This window comes from Myotis nattereri, assembly GCF_964212035.1.
Source record: "Myotis nattereri genome assembly, chromosome: X".
Lineage (NCBI taxonomy): Eukaryota > Metazoa > Chordata > Mammalia > Chiroptera > Vespertilionidae > Myotis > Myotis nattereri.
Genome location: NC_138078.1, coordinates 117,220,602 through 117,242,122, shown reverse-complemented (window position 1 = coordinate 117,242,122; position 21,521 = coordinate 117,220,602). Strand labels below are relative to the sequence as shown.

At 43.3% G+C, this 21,521-nt stretch overlaps 1 pseudogene across 1 annotated transcript in view; it reads right to left on the bottom strand.

The window, feature by feature from the left end:
• Positions 1–14,271: 14,271 nt before the first annotated feature.
• LOC308511800 (pleckstrin homology domain-containing family G member 5-like) overlaps positions 14,272–21,521 on the bottom strand; it is a 45,072-nt pseudogene continuing 37,822 nt past the window's right edge. Inside the window, exon 2 of the transcript in view lies at positions 14,272–15,896. The product of the transcript in view is annotated as a pleckstrin homology domain-containing family G member 5-like (transcript). The remainder of the gene's footprint in view (positions 15,897–21,521) is intronic.

Genomic DNA, 21,521 nt, shown 5'->3' with positions numbered 1-21,521 from the left:
AAAGAAATGAGCATAAGGGCCGGAGGCATAAGTCTTCCATAAGCATTTATATTCAAGCTCAGGCCCAAATACAGTTTTCTGATAGATTTTTATATTCAGTCCTGAATATATGTTGAATAACAGGGCTGTGACAAAAGTAACAATTTCAGCCATTTCTTCACTGTCAGAAGGAATTTCTGTTTGTCACTCTTGAACAATAAGCTTTTGGACTGTATTGTCAAACTTATCCAACTCAGAGTCTCCTTCTCAGTTTGTTGAATGTTTTTGTCAAGTCTCTACATTATTTCAACTTATTATATGTTGATCATAAATCTCTTTAAGGAATCCCTCTCCATATTTAAAAGGGAAAAATCCTGCAAATAAAAAAATAAAGTAGGTGGCTCTTATACAATTCTGGACATTTGAAATTAAAAAAAATTACATATGTGGCTCTAGCTGGTTTTGCTCAGTAGATAGAGCATTAGACTGTGGACCAAAGTGTCCCAGGTCTGATTCTGGTCAAGAGCACATAGTTTGGTTGCAGGGCCTGGGCCCTGGTTGGGGTGAATGCAGAAGGCAACCAGTCGATGTGTTTCTCTCACATCGATGTTTCTCTCTGTCTTTCCTTCTCTCTTCCACTCTCTTTAAAAATCAATGGAAAAATATCCTTGCGTGAGGACTAAAAATATTAAAATAAAAATTACAAAAAAATAAAATAAAATAAAAATTACATATGTGTATATTATATACATGAATACACACACGTAGTACATGTATAACATGATTGGATTATTAACACAAGACCACATGACTTCCAACTAGATTGACTACTTTGACAGAATTGATCAAATAAACTAAAATCAAGCAGTTCAGTTAAATAACTGTATAGACAGGGAGACAGAGAGATAGAGACAGTGAGAGAGACAGAGACATTTTACTTTCATTCACTACTAAATTCAGTTGAATAACATGAACTAAGGGCATGTGTAAACATGAATTCTATGTAACAAATTTGGATCTATTGTTTTTGCCCTTTAATATGGATATAAGAAATATGTAGGTGTCATTCACACCTCCACCAAGGAAGACATAACCTTGCCACTTTTCTGCTGACTTTCTAAGTTATAGAAGTTGTTTGGTGACAGTCACACCTCCTCTGTGAGGTGCTGTATTTGAAGATTGCATTGTCCTTCAACATGACTAAGAATATTGGACAGTGATTGAATGTTGTCTAGTACTTATTAATATGCATGTTGTCATTTGTCATCTCAGTCATCACTGACACTTTGTCATTTATGTTACTGTAAGCATTATATCAAATCTGAGTTGCTAGATTTCAGGCCCTTCTCTTCCTTGCAAACTCATCAAAAATACAGATTACCATCTTCAAGAAGCCATGCTAATAAAAACAGATGGGTTTAAGATTGTTTGACTCATTCAGTTCTTTAATACAATACAGAAGAGAACTACCAAAGTTATAAAAGGGAAAAAAAACACAGAAATTGAACTTTGCCTTTTTAATATATTGTATCTGAGTGTACTGATTACCATATGACAAAATTGAATCTCCTTTATCAAAGGTAACTAAATATGTTTTTAAATAAGATAGTGCTTCTAAGTCAAAGAGCTTTCATATCTATTATTCCATTTTGTTATCATTATATCTATTTAAATGATAATGTAGTTAAAAACACTGAGGCTCAGATATTTTTAATGATTTGCCTAAGAACACAGTATTTTGTAATTTGAGAAATGACAATAGATTTCAGTCCCTCATATAGTCCACCTGATGTTTCTCTGCAATGTGTTTTTCTATTTCAACAAAGTCTATTATTTTAAAGCATTCTTCTTTGATATTCTTTTTTAAAAATATATTTTTATTGATTTCAGAGAGGAAGGGAAAGGGAGAGAGAGATAGAAACATCAATGATGAGAGAGAATCATTGATTGGCTGCCTCCTGCATGCCTCACACTGGGGATCAAGCCTGCAACCTGGGCATGTGCCCTGACCGGGAATTGAACCATGACCTTCTGGTTCATAGGTCAATGCTCAACCAGGAGCCACACTGGTCAGGTAAAAGGAATTATTTTTTTCATTTCTTTTTTTGAATTGTCATTGTTTGTATATAGGGAAGCAGTGGCTTTCTGTATGTTAATTTTGTATCCTGCAAATTTACTGTACTTGTTTATTGTTTCTAATAGTTTTTGGTTGGAGACTTAAGGGTTTTCCATATACAGATACATGTCATCTGCAAACAGTGATACTTTTACATCTTCATTCCTAATTTGGATGCCTTTTATTTATTTCTATTGCTTATTTGTTCTGACTAGGACTTTCAGAACTCTGTTGAATAAGAGTGTTGAGAACGGGCATCCTTGTCTTATTTCTGATTTTATAGGAAAGCTTTCAGTTTTTTACCATTGAGCATGACATGGGCTGAGGGTTTGTCATATATGGTCTTTATTATGTTGAGGTACTTTCCTTCTATACTAACTTCATTGAGTGTTTTAATCAGAAATAGATGTTGGTTTTTATCAAATGCTTTTTCTGCACCTATTGATAAAACAATATGTCCATGTAAAGACAACATAAATGCTCAACTGATAATGAGTAAATACAAAGTGGTATACCCATACAATAGGATATTATTCAGCAATAAAAAGAAATGAAGTACAGATACATACTACAACATGATGAACCTTGAAAACTTAATGCTAAGTAAAAGAAGATAGTTACAGAAGATCACAGCCTATGTAATACAAATTTTATCAAACGTCAAGTTTCCTAGGGCTGGAGTTGGGAAGACTAGCAAGAAATGGGAGCAACTGCTAATGGGGAAGATGTATTTCACTGAGGGGTTATGGGAATGTTCTAAATTCATTGTGGTGATGGCTGCTCATCTTCGTGAATGAATATACTACAGTTCATTGAATTATAGATTAAAAAATATTGTATGATTTGTAAAATACATACAAATAAAGTTGTTTTAAACAATTTAAAAAGAATTTTAAGGGTAAAAAAAGTCAACAAAACCTTAATGTTCAAGTATTAGCTTTTTAAAAAATTCCCTCTGCATTTGGTTTGCAATCCCAAGAATATCATTGTTCAAAAAAACTTTAGTAAGAACATATCTTAATAATTTATACTAATAAAAGGGTAATATGCTAATTAGACCAGAGACCTTCCGGACGTCCTTCTGGGCAAAGCCATGGTGGTGGGGCCAAGGCAGAGGTCGTGAAGCCAAGAGTTGGAAAGCATCTTGTTTGAACCTCCAGAACTGGTAAGGGATTAAAAAGCATCATGCACAGAAAGCGTTTACATAAAAAAGATCAGATCAGTATGAGAAGCTCAGTTATGAACAATATACAGCACAATTTAAAAATATATATCAGAACATATAGATGTTATTTTCTGGGGTACAGAATTGAACACCGTATAGGCTTTGTCCTCATGAAATGTAATATTAGCTTGAAAAGGTAAAGATGACTGTTTGGCACATTTTAAGTTTAGGTGCCTACTTTAGCCAGACATGGGCGCATTTAACAACAAACATTTATTTCTCAGAGTTCTGGAGGCTGGAAGTCCATGATAAGGTTGCCCACATGGCCAGGCTCTTGGTGGGTGCCCTCTTCCTGGCTTATAGAGAGTAGTTTTGTTGTGTTCTCACATGGTAGAAAGAGAGCTAGCAAGGTCTCTGGCCTCTCCTTTAAAAGCAGGAATCCCATTCATATGGGCTCTACCCTTTCAATCTAATTAAGCCCCAAGGCACCACCTCGAAATACCATCACATGGCAACTAGAGTTTCACTTATGAATTTTGGAAGAACAACATTCAGTCCATTGTAGTGCCTCTGAGACATTCAAAGGGAGATGCCAACTATATCTGAGTTTTTAGGGAAATGTACCCCAGCAAATATATATTTGTAATTGATTAGCATAAAACTAGTAAGTAAAACAGTAGAAAAGAGGGTGCATTGAAGAAGGGCCTATAGCCCTAGTTGGTTTTGCTCAGTGGGTAGAGCATTGGACTGCGGACTGAAGGGTCCCAGCTTCGATTCTGGTCAATGGCACATGCCCAGGTTGCAGGCTCAATCCCCAGTGCACAAGAGGCAGCCTATCAACGATTCTTTCTCATCATTGATGTTTCTGTCTCTGTCTCTCCCTTCCTCTCTGAAATCAATAAATATATATCCTATATAATCATAGAGGAATATGCAAATTATCCAAACGCCCTCACATCATGACTGTTCAGCAGGGTGGGCAGGGCTGTGAGGCTGTGGGGCTGCAGGGCAGGACTCCGGGTCTCATGTGATTTCGTCCCACAGCCAAATCCCAACACGGACTCAGGGTTTACTAAACTTTACTGGAGCTGCTCCCCACACCCCACACCCTGCCCCAGGACCACCCTGCCCTCAGCAGGGTGCCCTGGCAGCCTTCTGAGAGGCGGGTGGCCGGGGAGAGCTGAGTGGGGCAGGGTGGCAGGGAGCCATGTTCCTGGGGTTCTGAGGAGAATGCCTGACAAGAGCCTGGACTGCAAAGAAAGAAGAGGAAGCGGCCATGGGAAGCCCTTCCAATCCCCCTGCACAGACACCATATCCCAGCCCCTGCACCCCCAGGGGGATGGGGAGGCTGACCTGAAGGGCGGGGGATAAGACCCAGCCTCAGGAGTAGCTGCAGCCTACACCTCCGACTCCTGACCTCTTCCACTGCCACCCCTGCCAGGGGCACCCACAATAATAGCATGCCAGTGACCCGTCAGTGCTTCCAAGGCACCCGGGGCCCATTGCCTGCCGCTGCCGGGCCCCCTCCACTGGGGCCTGGCACGCCTCTCTCCCTACAACTCCAGACCCAGGTGGAGGCAGGCACGAGCAGCCCCCCCCAGCCTCCCCTTGTCAGACCCATTCCCCCCACCCCCCGATAACAGCGGTGCTGTCTTTGCAGCAGAAGTGCACTGAACCTTGCTGAGGGCCACAGCTAAATCTGCCCTCTTAGCCCACCTGGCCGCACCCTGGCCCGGCCCCGACCCCACTCCAGGAGATTGGAGTGCCACCCTGAGCACTTACAGCTGCAAAACAGCCACATACAATTTAAAGAATGGCGCCAAGTGGGGAGGTTTGACAGTTACACCCTCTTCGGCCTCGCCACCCCCCTAGCGCCCCCCAGCGCCCCCTTTCTTCCCCCCCCAGCCAGCGCCTCCAGGGACGACCACCGCTACAGGGCTGCTGACCAGAGTCCACCTCTCTGATGCCTGTGGAACCCTCTGCAAAGCTTCGATACCTACAGTCCTGGGAAGCAATCATATGCTCCTCCCCTAATCAGCACCTGCTACCTGTGAGGGTATCCATGGGCTTAAAATTAACAATCCCTTCCTGTTTAGACATCACTTACTTGGTGAAACATTTCTAGGTTTATTAGCTCAGAACCTCCTCATGACAACCCAGTGAGGTAGGCAGAGAAGAGATTACAATTCCCATGATATGTATGTATTCAGAAATGAAGCTCAGAGAGGAAAAGTGTCAATCCCAGTGGTTTCCAAGGTGCAGCACATGCTCCACAGGGGAACAATTTGATTTTCAGTGGGGGCAATTCAAGAATGAGTTAACAGTAATTTTTTTTTGCATTTCTTATGGTTCTAGGGGCCTCATCTACAGTGTATCCTATATAATAAAAGGCTAATATGCAAATGACCGAATGGTGGAATGACCGGTCACTATGATGCACACTGACCAACAGGGGCCAGACACTCAATGCATGAGCTGCCCCCTGATGGTCAGTGTGTTCCCACAGGGGGAGCACCGCTCAGCCAGAAGCTGGGCTCATGGCTGAAGAGCACAGCGGCAGTGGTTGGAGCCTCTCCCGCCTCTGTGTCAATGCTAAGGACATCTGACTGACGGCTTAGTGGGCCTAAGCTGTCAGTCAGACATCCCCCCAAGGCTCCCAGACTACAAGAGGGCACAGGCCAGGCTGAGGGACTCCCCCCCGCAAGTGCACAAATTTCATGCATTGGGCCTCTAGTATATATATAATTTTGTTTAAAGAGCCTATAGAATGAAATGGCAAAGCACATAATGCTGGAGTATATCAATATTTATGGGTCAAGCAGTCTATAGATGTATTACAATGGATTTTTACATTGAAATGCCATTAAAAAGCAAACACACAACAACAACACAAAACTAGGCACAAACTCTTTAACCTGAAAAGAATAAGTGCATAAATACATGCAATGTAATACTTATATCAGTTGTGTTAAAAAGGGAAATCATGAAGTAAAATTATCTTTTAAAGGGACCAATTGACATTACCAGATACCCTATGAAGCAAACAGGTCTCTGCCTCCCAGCTGAATATCCTTAACAATTTCTGGCTCTCCCTTTACTTCCTTTTAATAGGTAGCTAAAGACAGTAACAACACAGCTGACTTCCTCCTTCCAATTTACCCATCCTCCAATGCCCTTCCCCTCTGTCAATCACTAATCTGTTCTCTGTATCTATGAGGTTATTTTTATTTTATTTTGTGGATATATATATAAATAATTGATTTCAGAAGAAGGGAGAGGGAGAAAAAGATAGAACATCAATGATGAGAATCACTGATCGGCTGCCTCCTGCATGCCCCCTACTGGGGGATCAAGCTTGAAACCTGGACATGTGCGCTGCACAGGATTAGAACCGTGACCTCCTGGATCATGGGTTGAAGCTCTACCACTGAGCCACAGCATTTGGGCTTTTTTCTTTTGCTTGTTTGTTGTTTTGCTTCTTTTAGATTCCATACATGGGTCAAATCATATATATATATATATATATATATATATATATATATATATATATATATCCTATCTTATAAAAGAGAAACATGATAATTAGCTATACCTCCGCTACCCTTCCCATTGGCTAATCAGGGCAATATGAAAATTAACTGCCAGCCAAGAAGGCGGCCGGCAGCCAGGCAGCTTGAAGCGAACATGAGGCTTGCTTGCTTCAGTGATGGAGGACTCCAACGTTCCCCACCTGGCGCTGCAGGCCTCTGAGTTTGCAGTTTGAAACATTCTTACAAATATAGAGGCTAAACAAAACCCCAGAAACCTGCTTTCAGCCAGCCAGGATCTCTGAGCTGGAGTTGAAACAGTGTTTTGATTATAGAACCCAAATAAACCAGATACCTGCTTTCAGCAGCTGAGGCCTAAGAGCTGGAGCCAAGCCTCAGAGCTAAAGCTGGCCCAGAATAAAAATATAAATAATAAAAAAAGGAGTGGTTGGGAGCTTCAGTCACCCACCAGCCTGAAAACAGCCCTCAGCCCCTCACCCAGACTGGCCAGGCACCCCAGTGGGGACTCCCACCCTGAAGGGTGTGTGACCAGCTGCAAACAGCCATCATCCCCTCATCCAGGCTGGCCAGGCACCCCAGTGGGGATCCCCACACTGATCCAGGACACACTTTAGGGCAAACCAGCCGGCCCCCACCCGTGCACCAGGCCTCTATCCTATATAGTAAAAGGGTAATATGCCTCCCTGCACCAGGATCAGTGTGACAGGGGGCAGCGCCCAAACCCCCTGATCTCCCTGTGGCTCTGTGTGTGACAGGGTGCGGTGCCCCAACCGCCTCCCACGGGCCCTGCTCTGTGTGTGACGGGGTAGAGCCATAACCTCCCCATCGGCCCTGCCCTGAGTGTGACAGAGTGTGGCGCCCCAACCCCCTGATCGGCCCTGCTCTGTTTGTGACAGGGGGCGGTTCCCCAACTCCCCTATCGGTCCTACTCTGTGAGTGACAGGGGGGAACTCCTCAACCGCCTGATCGGCCCTGCTCTGTGCGTGACAGGGGGGAGCTCCCCAACACCCTGATGGGACCTGCTCTGTGCATGACAGGGGGGAGCTCCCCAACCCCCTGATCGACCCTGCTCTGTGCATGACAGGGTACAGAGCCTCAACCCCCCTGATGGGCCCTGCTCTGTGTGTGACAGGGGGTAGTGCCCCAACCCCCTGATTAGCCCTGCTCTGTGCATGACAGGGGGTAGCACTGCAACCTCCCCATCGACCCTGCCTTGAGTGTGACAGGGGGAGGTGCCCCAACCCCCCAATCGGCCCTTCCCTGAGCATGACTGAGGGTGGCATCGCAATCTCCCAATCCGCCCTGCTCTGTGCATGACAGGGGGTGGCGCCCCAACTCCCCAATTGGCCCTACTCTGAGCCCGACCAGGGGCTGCACCTAGGGATTGGGCCTGCCCTCTGCCACCCGGGAGCAGGCCTAAGCCAGCAGGTCCTTATCTCCCGAGGGGTCCCAGACTGTGAGAGGGCACAGGCCAGGCTGAGGGACCCCCCTTCCCCCCTAGTGCACAAATTTTTGTGCACCGTGCCTCTAATATATATATATATATATATATATATATATATATATATATATGCCTTTCTGCATCTTAACTTGTGATAGTAATAACGTTGTAGGGTATACAGATGCCAAATTATAATGCTATATCCCTGAAACTTATATAATAAAAAAATTGTTAGAAGTTAAATAAAATAAGTAGTATTTGAAAACATGGAGCAACCTCCATTTTATACTAGACTAATTTTGGGTGCTGTGTGAGACATTAATTTTAACTTGTTATGTATAATTTCTCTTCAATGTTTCCAGAAATGGATGTGACCAATGATAATTACTTAGCACCTTAATATGTAAAACTTTGCACCAATGTTCTGCAGATAGGATGTAAAAGATATAAATGACAGAACCTTCAATAAAAGAAGAGATTTAGCACGCATGCCAATGCTCCCATATATTATAGTATTAACAGGAAAATCAGAAACAAGTGCAAGTCATTAATAAAAAGAACCACACTTTAGCTAGCTCTTTCATTCAACTAATACTTTCAAGCTCCTACTATATTTTATAAACAATGTTAGTGATTCGGGACAAAATAGTGAACAAGTTGAATATGGTACTTACACCTGAAGAGTTTATAATAGAGAAAAGAACAAACAAAAATCTTTGCTAAAACGTGTGAAAAGAAGGATGCACAATATCCTGAGAGCACTAGCCAATCTTTTCAAGGGAGTGAGAGAGAGCTTTCCACAGAATAAATAGTGTACATAAAAGTTCTGCCACAGATAGGTTTTTCTTTCAGTCAAAGGTTGGCAAAAAAAGAAACATTACACGCAAAGTCTTGAAGGCAAAGAGGAACAGATAGAAATATGACTCTAACACTGAGTAAGTGGAAGGAATCTGGGGATGAATTTAGAGAAAGGAAGTAAAGTGAAGTGCTTAAGTGCATACATACTAAAAAACATACTTGGTTTTGAATCCTGAATTTAAAACAATTTGTGTAGCAACCATTAAATTAATTATTTTTAAAAAAGAGCAGCAGCTGTTGTTTCCATCTGCAAAATGAAAATGCAAACAATTTTACCTCTATATAGTTTTGGTGTGAGAATGAAATAATATGTTGGATTCAAAGGGGGTAGGCACACTGTAAGCAGTCAATAAAATATAGCTGTTATTAAAGGGTTTCTCCTCTCCATCACTGGGAATGTGACCTACCACATTCCAAAAGCAATTGAGCCAATTTACTTTTTGGCTTTTTCATCCTTTCAAGCTTGTTGATCATCACTACTAATAATAGTATGCAATGTCATACTTAGAACACACTTTTTAGTCATATTTGTCATATTAGGGATCATTTCCACTCACTTGTTGCAGAAAAGATAGGTCTTTCTGATACCGAATGCCCATGTCTAAGCTATACATTTCCCCTTAAGGAGAGTTGATAGTGCATATGATGCATGTTTCCATAACCTGTCAGTTTTCTAAAATCTTTCTAAGTAATTTTGTTAAAAATAAATAATGGTAAAAATAGATTTTTGTAAAAAATAGATAAATATTTTCTAGGTATGAGTTTTCTTAATGATACTGTAACCAGACAATCAAAGGGTCTGGGCTGCCTATCACTACTTGAGCCAATTCAGCAGAGACAGGGTTGAATCATATATGAGCATTTATTCCAATAATGCCAGCAGTATGGGAGAGCAGCATGTCATCCACAAAAATCTGCTCTGCACCCCACCGTAAGCCAGCTGCTTATATTGGGCAGAAGGACAAAGATTACTTGGGGAAGTAGGCAAAAGGGTAGCCAAATGGGCAGTTTACAGATAATGTGGGCTGGAGATTTTCAAAAGCCTGCGAGTGTGCAAAGGGCTGAGTGTCTTCAAAGGGCTGGAGGCTATGATTTCTGCAACAAGGTTGTTAATCTTTCCATGATAATAGGCAGCTCCCTGATGAGGAGGATGGGCCTCATTTCCAGTTGAGCTCCCAGGTACGGAGGGCAACGCCCAGTCAGGTTAGAATGTGCCTTTTTTAATCAATCAGAACAAAACAATCACGGTGAATAGAGCATGATTAATATTTCTTATAATTATAGCTGGTCCCCAATATTCTATTTCTGCCCCTATCAATAGTCTGGAGAAAAAAAGAAATAATTTAATGTCTTAAAATAGTCTGAGAAATAACTAGTTCCTTTTAAACATTTACTATTAATAAACCTTTCATCTTTCTTATTGTCTATAACAATAATAAGAATAAAGAGTCCACCATTGAGACTTTACCCAGTGCTGCTTGTAGTTAGTATTGAGTCTTAGACTTACCAGAAGTTCAAACAAAATAAACTAATTATTAAGTAATTATTTGTTAAATTCCTGAAAGACATTAAGCATACACCCTGCAAATAAACAAAAGGAACACAAGGGTTTCCTCTTGGGTCTGCCTAGTGAAATATCTCTAAACAGTATGTCTCAAACCAAAGCACTAAAAAAAATTGTGCAATCTTTGATAGTTTTCATCCATGACATTAGAAGGAAGGCAGTGGGAATAACTCAGGTTAAGAAACAAGAATCAATGCCAAAGACAATGACAAAGAGAAAGAAAGCACAGCCCCAGAAGAATAAAATCACACCACTTCAGGTGATAGAGTTTTAAAGGAGGTGTGCTACTGCCTATGACTTATCTTTTCTTCCATCTAGAAAAGAAATGTTAACTACTAGAAAAATGCCAACAGGCATTTTGCCTTCCTGAAGGATAACATCCTTCTCTGTAGAAATCGGTCAAGATAAATGACAATCTTCAAATGGTTCAGTTTAAATACAGATAATATGCATGGTGGATAAAAAAAGTAGCTTTGGCCATAACCGGTTTGGCTCAGTGGATAGAGCATTGGCCTGCGGACTAAAAGGTTCTAGGTTCGATTCCGGTCAAGGGCATGTACCTTGGTTGCGGGCATATCCCCAGTGGGAGGTGTGCAAGAGGCAGCTGATCGATGTTTCTCTCTCATCGATGTTTCTAGCTCTCTGTCCCTCTCCCTTCCTCTCTGTAAAAAATCAATAAAATATATTTTTTTAAAAAAGTAGGTTTGGAGTCAGAATTGAGTTTAATCTCACATCCCCAGTTTACTAGTTTACTTGCTCCAGCTGTAAAATATGAATAATAATGACACTTGCCTCATAGGATAGTTGTGTACAGTAAATGAGATAATAAATGCAAGGTGCTTATCAGAGTGTATGGTACACAATATATACTCAATGCATATTCTTTTTATTATTTTAAAAAAGAATGACTTTGAACAAATAGCTAGACAGACTAATACTGTTATGTGTATCAGCTCAAAGCTGCTCAATCAATTCTTATGGGCCAACAAGTCAGCATTGGCAGCCCCAGTTTGCAGGGAAAAGATAATCTCCACCAATCAAGCCTTTCCATGACAATATCTTAGAGAGAACAATAGTTTCTGCTAGATCTAGGTGCTTAGTTAGACTGCTTATGATCTTACCATATGTGGACTTGGTAAGAACTCAGAATAGAACAAGAATGTGGGCTATTTATAAGTTGACAATACATTAATAGAGATTAGAATTCTGATGATCCAGAACACTTATCAATGATAAGAAAATGAGTTACTAGTGAGCCACAGGCCTGCTCTGTTCCACGTTTTATTAGCCACATGAATGAAAATCTAAAAGAAATGCTTGTCAAATAAGCAAATCATACAAAACATTATAGCACAGTGGTTATGCAGACCCTGAGAAAGAAGATACCCACTAAGCAGGGCTCCTGGTGGCTAACTGGGCTCAAATTAAACAAACAACAAAAACAAAAACCATAGCCTAGCAGCCATTTCTACAAAGGGAACTCTCATGCAAACTGCACATAAGGAAGAAGCTTGTACTGAACTGCAGGCCTGCACTGTGTTCCATCTGAGCCAGCCCTTATAAAGGAGTTCCTGGAATCCTATTTCAACCAATAGGAAAGAGGCTTTCCCATCTGTCAGAACTGCACAGGGTTACCCCCACCCCCACCCCCGCATCAGCATCTTTACCAACCAATCAAAGCAGTTCTATGAAGACAGTGCCTTTAGGACCAATCAAAGTGTGAAGATTTTGAGTCCTCATTTGCACAAGGACAGACCAATCAAGGATCAGGGGATGGACTTCTGTCTATGTCAGTCATCCCCCCTCTGGCTTGGGAAGTGCAGTGCCCTATCCACTGAAGACTGCATTACCCCAGCTGGAGCTGAAAACCAAAAATGACTCACTGGAGCAGATCAAAGCATAGAACAGAGCTGAGCCCACAAGACCAAAGCAGGTGTAGCAGATCAGAGTAGAGCAGAGCTGTCTTGCTGGAGAAGATCCTCACCACAGGGCCATCTTGCCCCTGGGGCTTCTCACAGCCTTGCTGTAACACAACTGAACAGTTTGAACTGAATCAGGTTTCCTTCTTCACTGCTCCCCATCTTGGGGATTCCTGTTAGTGTTGAATTGGCACCAACCACATTAGGTTGACAGTTAAGAGCATGGATTTAGAGTTACTCTGGTGTGGGTGTAGTCCTGTTTAATCCCCAAACCATCCCCTACTGGTTTAAAATTATGAGTCTGTTCATTATTAGCTGTATAATTATAGGCAGGCCACTTTCTATCTTTTGTAAAGTGGAGATAATCATAAGAGCCACTACATAGTTTTGTTTTGGAAGGGAGTGGGTGGAGATTATATGAGACAATGTGAAAGCTTTTGTTCTTGTTCCTGGCACATATTAAGTACACAATAGATGTTATTGTTATCACACATATATATACACATGCACGCATGCATGAATATAGCTTCACTAGAGGCCCGGTGCATGAAATTCGTGCACTGGGGAGGGGTAAGGGGTCCCTTAGCCCAGCATGTGCCCTCTCGCAGTCCGGGACCCCTCCCTCCTTACTGCCCACCTGCTTGCTGCTTCCTACCACTCGGCTTGCTGCTCCTTAGCGCTGCTGCGAAGGCCTTGGGTCTGCTGGGTGCCGGGCCTGCGGGTTTGTGTCTCTGATACCCCCAGCAGCCCCAGCACCTTGATGGCGGGGCTTGGGGCTGCGGGTCTTTGATCAGGGCCCCAGCAGCCCCAGCACCAAGGTGGTGGGCCTTGGGGCTGCTGGGTACAGGCCCCCCGCTGCGTGTTTGTGTCTTCTATCAGGCCCCCAGCAGCCCCAGCACCACCTAAATAACTTAAGGGAAACTTTATTTAGTCTTCTTTTAAAAGCAATCTAGTTTAAAAATGAGTTGCAGTTAAGAGAGAACAAAGAACATGGTACCTAAGAGTGAGATAGACCGACAGAGGAGAGGCTGGGCACTGGTCAGGGGCTTACATGCCAACTGTTCTCCACCTGGGAAATGATGTAAAATCGGTTTCTTTAGTTTTCTGCTCAATGGTCTTCTCCAGAGAGTGGAGTGGCATCTGCTCGCTTCTCCCTGGGGCCTGGCTTGGTGGTCGCCTTGGGGTCGGGCTGTGCTCCAGCGGGCATCGCACGGGCCTGCCTGCTCCGCCTGGCCCTGTCCACATGTTGCTTTCTCTGAGTCTTCCTTGGGCACAGCCCGGGTCCATCACCTCCTCCTGTGTCTCCCACCGCCAGGGCCGATAAAGAGGCCCGCACAGAGTTCAGGTCTGCAAGGAGCTGGTCCTCTGCTTTCAGAACCTTCGGGTTCTCCTCCTGCAATTGTTCCCTTCCATGACCTTCCTTCCCTACCTCCGGCATCTTCCCGGAGCACCGCATGCCTGCCCTCCAGCAGCAGGTTGTCTTTGTGTGACTTTCAGGGCAGCCTTCAGGGCCTGCCCTTCCACATTGGGCGCAGGGCCTGAAGCCCAGCCAGGAAGGCGGGCGGCTCCCCAGCAAGTCCCTCTGCACCAGGCACACGTGCGCCCACCCCGGACCGCACCCTCCAGGCATGGCGGCTCCACACTGTGCTCAAGGCCTGGGAGTTAAGCAGCAGGGTGGTCCTCATGCGCTGGTGGCTGTGGCAGCCAAGCAGAGTTCCGACAAGCTGTGGTTGGGGGCTGGGGCGCCCCCTGGGTGGCGGCCCTTGCCAGCAGCTGCAGGAGGCTGGCCTCAGATTTGGACTTGAGCAGGTGGGGCAGGCGGGGCAGCAGCTGGACAGGGGGGGGGGGGGTGGCGGCAGAGGCGGGGCAATGGCGGGGGTGAAGGGGCCTGTGGTAAATCTAGGGGCCGGGGCGCTGGCTCCACCACAGGGGCTGGGATTGCAAGGTCTTGCAAGGAGGTGGAGGAGAGGGTGCCGTAGGCAGAGTCCATGGAGCAGGAGCTGCCCTCCCCGGGGCCCAGGGCCAGCAGCTCGCTGGTCAGTGTGACAGATGAGGCGGTGGTACTGAGGGACATCTCGTCTGATTCGGAGCTGAAGGGGCCGCCCTCGAACTCGATAGAGGAGAGCGTCTCCCTGGGCTCCAGCACCACCAGGCCAGGGTCTCCGTGGAGCTGTCGGAGGCGCAGTGCTGGGTGTCCAGGCTGTTGCTGCTTTTGCGCAGGATGGTGGGGGAGCTGGCGGCGGAAGTACTACTCTCCCCACCCGCCTCTTCCTCCTCGTCTTCCTCCTCGTCCTCCTGCTCCTCCTCCTCCTCCTCCTCCAGGCTCTGTAGGTGCTGCTGGCTGCCCGCGTGCTCCTACACATGCAGATGCTGCAACTGGCTCTGGGCATTGTAAATGGAGCCCACCCAGCCCCGGCACAGAGCCTGCCCGCTGGCCTGGAACGTGTAGGCCCCCACGGCACTGTGGAACTTGTTCAGGTAGATGAGGAAGGAGCCAGGGTCCTGCAGCTCCCGGCACATGATCTTGTCCACCAGCTGTGGTGGCCTGATGACCCTGGTCCCCTCAGCCTTCTTCACTGCCTTGGTCACTAAGAGTAGGTCCATGAAGAGGAAGCAGTACACATCCATCTTGCTGTCCGTTCCCTCCTTCATCCTCAGGCTGCCCTCCAACATCAGCTGACGCGTCTCCTCTGGGGAGGCACCTGGGATGGGCACGGTCAGGTCCAGGTGCAGAAATTGCTACAAGAGCTTGTCCACCTCGTCGTTGCTACCCTCCACCACCTCGTAGGCGTCCATGCAGCTCACCACCGCGCAGCTCATCACCGTCCATGCAGCTGCTGCCGCTCCTGTCGCTGCCGCATGCACGCGTTCACGTGGTGGATGAAGCACTCCACGGAGCTGATCATGGTGATGACGGCCTCCTTGGCACGTGGCTCGTCCCTCTTCCTCAGCACCGACTTGAGCAGCAGCAGGTACTTGGTGAGCCTCTGGTGGGGGTTGGCGTGCATGTCACTCAGCTTCAGCCGCTGGCACTGCTGGTGCTTCTCGGCCCACGTCACCTAGGCCGGGAAGGGGTTGTTGTCGGGCAGCAGGCTGCGCATGTACTCCATGCAGCCCTCCTCCTCTATGCAGTACCGGATGTAGGGCTTGAAGAGGGAGCCGAACATCTTGAAGCCTTTGAGAAGGTCCCGGGCTGCAGTAGTCCCTTCGTGCGCAGCGCCTTCTCCACCATCAGTGCCATCACGCTGCCCCACAGCCTGCGGTGCAGACATGCGATCTTGGGGATGTTGCTGAACAGGAGCGGGTCTTGGAGGTGTCAGGACTCCTCCCCAGGGCGACCCTTTACCCGGAGTCCCCACCGCTCCATTCACCCCCTCCGCCAGCAGGGAGCGCCCTCGGTGGGTCCGCTGCTCTGGGCGCTGGGGAGGAGGAGACCGCAGAGAGGGTGAGGCCCTAAAGCAGGAAGCCTTGGAAGGCAGGCAAGGAGCCCAGGACTCAAGGCGCCTCCACCGCCACCCAGCATCCGGCTGGGGCCTGCACCCAGGAGTGCCATGGATGGGCAGGGCCACTGGCTGGGCTTGGAAGTGAGTCCTCCACGAAAAGTCCCAGCAGCTTGCCTGGTGTGGGTGGGGATTTCGGGTCACCTTGAGGGAGGCTCCGGCCTTTCTCTGCTCCTCTCCTGGTGGAGCAGTGCAACTCCAGCACTGAAGTCAGAGGAGCCGCCTTCCAGCCCCCAAGCCACTTCTCGGAGGAGTCGGAAGTTTCGCCATTGGCCTCTGCCTAGGACAGGACCTCTGCACTCCCAGGGTGGATAAACACACAGGGCTTCCATCAGGCTCCGCTGATCCCGGGCCAGGATGCCTCTCTACTGTGCGGCTTCAGGGCTGTTTCGCTTCGCTCTACCACTTGGAGCCTGAGTATGCAAATTAACTGCCATCTTATAGCTTCTATAATTGAAACATTGTATCTTTTGGAGCTGTTGCTTCAGGAGCTCAGAGCCTCGCAGCCCCAGGCTGGGAACCTTGGCTTCCTCCATCGCTGGGGCAACCAAGCCTCCTGTTCTCAGCTGCCTGGCTGCCGGTGCCATCTTGGCTGGCAGTTAATTTGCATATCGCCCTGATTAGCCAATGGGAAGGGTAGCAGATGTACAGCTAATTACCATGTTTCTCTTTTATTAGATACCATAATTGGTATAGAAGAATAGTTGATAATGTATATAGGTATAAGGTAAAGAGCTTTAACAAATTAGTCCAGATGAAACTGATTATTTTGTCTCCCACATCTGTGGTTTTTCTCAAGCATTCCTTAGTCTTTCTTATGCCAATCAGACTATCAGCACTGAGAAATGAAGAACATTTAGAGTCATTTTGGGAAGATAATGGAGAGAAGAAAATAATACTAAGACTTCCACACTTTGGTGTCTTTAACAAATCCAGCAGCCTACAATTTATAGAAAATAAAAAGTAATTTTTCATGCCTGGCCAGTATTGCTCAGTGGTTGAGCATTGACCTATAAACCAGGAGGTGATGGTTTGATTCCTGGTCAGGGTCAAGGCATATGCCCAGGTTGTAGGATCCATTCCCAGTAGGGGAGATGCAAAAGGCAGCTGATCAATGATTCTCTCTCATCATTGATGTTTCTATCTCTCTCTCTCATCTTTCCTATCTGAAATTTTTAAAAAAAAAGTATATATAAAAAAGTAATTTGTCATAATGAGACATTATTTTCTTATGAGGGAATCTTTCTTGTTATTTGGTGCTTGGAAGCAATGCATAATGCTTTAATAAGTTTATTTATCTTTCATTTGTTAAGGTGATTTTTCTTGCTCTGAGTAACATGAGGTAATAGTTTGCTAAACACATGTCTCATTCTTTAATGGGCAGATACTAGGGAATGGCAGAATCAGATGTGGGATAAGCCACTGCATGAAGAACTATAAGGAAAGAGAGGAGGAGAGAGAGAGAGAGAGAGAAAGAGAGAGAGAGAGAGAGAGAGAGAGAGAGATCATCATTGTGAGAGAGAAACATACATTTGTTGCCTACTCTACATAATGGGATTGAATCTATATCTAGGTATGTTATGTGACAGGGAATGGAACCCACAACCTTTTGGTGTATGGGACGATGTTCCGATGCTCCAACCAGCTGAGCCACCTGGCCAGGGCAACCACTTCTCTTATTAATATTATTCCTGGTTTCAAAATGTTTTGTATTAATTTGCAATCACTACAACATGTTTTCTAAATTTTCTTAAAAAAATATATGAGATCAGGATGTATGAAAGATGGTTTTACCTACTGGGTGGGGAAAACATCCCATTGGACCTGCTGGCTATGAATCCACATTTACATTTCCTATTTAATGCTAAAATATTGAGAGACTGGTTCAATACCTAAGTTACAGAATACCTGTCAGAAAATAGCATTTACAACTTAAAGTTATGTTTTGGCAAAATAAAATATCCTGTTATTTATTCAATGATGTATAACATAAGCCAAGTCATATTCATGCAAAACAGGCAAGTTAAATTGAACTTTGATATAATAAATTTACAAAATTTTAGGATATATTTTATTTATTTTTTTAAAAATATTTTTATTGATTTCAGAGAGGAAGGAAGAGGGAGAGAGAGATAGAAACATCCATGATGAGAGAGAATCATGGATTGGCTGCCTCCTGCAAGCCCCCCACTGGGGATCGAGCCCACAACCCGGGCATGTGCCCTTGACCGGAATCGAACCTGGGACCTTTCAGTTTGCAGGCCAACGCTGTATCCACTGAGCCAAAGCGGCTAGGGCTTGGATGTATTTTAAAAAGAAGATTGGGGAAATTTTATACAGCTAGGTTTTTCTGAAACTATGGGCAATTTTTGTAAATAAACCCAGAAAAATCTTTGTGGCTGAGTTGCTATGATTCCTGGTTAAGTCACAAACTCATTCAGTCTCAATTTTTTTCATTTGTATTATGGAGATCAATATAGCTGTCACATATAATATTTACCTTGAAATATTATTTTTAAGATTATTTGAATAATACAACTTTAAAACAGGAAAATAACTTCTATTATCTCTCAATATATATTTCATTTTTCAATTATAGTTGACATACCACATAATATTTTTATATTAGTTTCAGGTACCACATAGTGATTAAACATTTATATAACTTACTAAGTGATCACCCCAATAAATCTGACACCATATATAGTTATTACAATATTATTGACTATATTCCCAGTGCTGTACTTTACATTCCCATGACTATTCTGTAACTATCAATTTGTACTTATTAATCTCTTCCATTTTTTCACCCAAACCCCAGCCCCCCTCCAATTTGGCAACCATCAAAATGTTCTCTGTATCTATGAGTTTGTTTCTGTTTTGTTTATTATGTTTTTCAGATTCCACATATAAGTGAAATCTTAGAGTATTTTACTTATTTTACTTAGCATAATATCCCCTAGGTCTATCCATATTGTCGCAAATGGCAAGATTTAATCTTTCTTATGGCTGATTCATATTCGGTTGTATAAATGAGCCATTTCTTTTTATCCATTAATGTTTTGATGGATATGTTGGTTATTAATGTTTTGATGGAAAGCAACACATAGGTTGCTTTCATATCCTGGATATTGTAAATAATGCTGCAATAAATGTATGGATGTATAAGTGTTTTCAAATTAGTATTTGGGTTTCTTAGTATGAATACCCAGAAGTAGAATTGCTGGATCTGTCTTTGTCTCTTGTTATAGCCTTTGTTTTTAAGTCTATTTTGCCTTGATTTACTTCAAAACTATTATCTCTAAGTCCCAAGGCCTGGGTTCTTTCTTTGGGCTACCATATTCAAGCATGTTTTACTGGACATATTGCAACACACTAAAGATCAAATAAAGTATAACCTCCTAAATCTAGATTTACATGAATTAGGTAAGTTCAGCTATATGGTAATCCAACTAATACAGAGAACTATCTTTAGAACTTTCAATTACCTGGATGTGCACTGTTTCTTTGCCCCATATATTGAGGAGATATGCTGCATTGCATACTAATGTATTAGAACAATTTAAACAGTTTTAAATAAATACCATCAACAAGCCTAAGATCTACAAAGAGACTACTGCAATTATTTGAGCTGCTCTGACAACTATCATGAGACATCATATCACTGTAGTAGTGATCTATAATAATAAAAGGGTAATATGCTAATTAGACCAGATGACCGTCTGGATGAAACCAGGGCTTCTAGGGAAGCCTGGGTCCTGGGTGCCTGAGGGAAGCTGGTGCTGGCAGCCAGGGGAAGGAAGGCCTACTCTTGCATGAATTTCATGCATTGGGCCTCTAGTATTATCATAATTATACATTGTATGATCAATATTGTTTTGGATATGTTTAATCCCTTCATAGATGCTACAGATGTTTTCTAATATTATACTGTAAGCATTAAGGTGGAAATCACTGGCTCATAATACATCTTTTTTGAAGAATATTTCATCATTCATGTGCATACAAAATTAGAATTATTTTCTTTTGGCATTTTATACTCTTTTGATTGACAGATCAGCCAGCAGGTTGGGTTTTCTTATGAATAATGTGACTGGTGCATTGAGGAGAGCATAGTAGATGGTGAGACATGATATTATCTTCTGTCTGTCTTTTACTCATTCTGCTTTATTGACTAATCTATGTTAAAAAATGGACGTCAGTAAAATGTCACTAAAACATTAAATTTTATTCTTTATCTTTGCATTATTTTTGGCTCAAGATGCAATGAAGAATTGCTTGGGGTTTTGTGTGAGTATTCCTTTGATTCAAAAGAAATTATTCAACTTCCTTTTGTGTAGTGGGAGATAGAAAAGTATTAAGAAGACTGAAAGACTCTATAAGGGAAAAAGCAAAATCACAAAGCACTGCTTTGTTGGATAAAAATAAGCTTTTATTACCTTCAGTTAGAAATAATGTGAATTAAGATAAAGCGTCTTGTGGCTCAAAGGATGCTAATAAAACTAAGCTAGAGAAAATAGTGATGAAACTTATGACTCGTATAAACATCAAATATAATAGGTATTAGTCTTTGTGTCATTTTCTTTTTAAATTAGCCTCATGATTTTCATTTTAGTTTATTTTCTTTCATGTTAGTTATTGTGGATAAAAGTATTGACTTAAATTGTCTGTATTAAGGCTATGAAATAAGAGTAGTTGCTAAAAGGTGAATAACATTTACAACTTAAAAAAAGGAGAAATGATTGAAAGTTGGGTAAATAAGTTGAAATGAGAAAACTTAAAATACATGTTGGTCAAAGTAGCTAAAACAGTGTCTTCAAAGTAAATTCAATTAGAATTATTTCTTAAAGGAGCTATAGAAAAGTGTCCATACACTGAATTAATTGCTTGAAAACTTATTTGTCTTGAGTTACCAAATTTCAATTATGGACAAGATATAATATTTTAAATAATGACTAAAATTTAGATCAATTTAACAGATGCCATGTGAAACTGTATGATAAGTTAGTTTGAAATTGCCAAGGGAAATTAATACTATGTACAAAATATTTATATCGCCGAAACCGGTTTGGCTCAGTGGATAGAGCGTCGGCCTGCGGACTGAGGGGTCCCAGGTTCGATTCCGGTCAAGGGCATGTACCTGGGCTGCGGGCACATCCCCAGTGGGAGATGTGCAGGAGGCGGCTGGTCGATGTTTCTCTCCCATCGATGTTTCTAACTCTCTATCTCTCTCCCTTCCTCTCTGTAAAAAATCAATAAAATATATTTAAAAAAATATTTATATCAAATCATCAGTTTTGACCAGAATGTATGCTCCTTCATAATAATAATTCCACATGTGGCTACACTGGACATGATGCTGGACCTAAAACATTATTTTAAATAGTTTTAAAGAAACTATTGCTAAGATTAAATTATGGGTTTTAAGCAA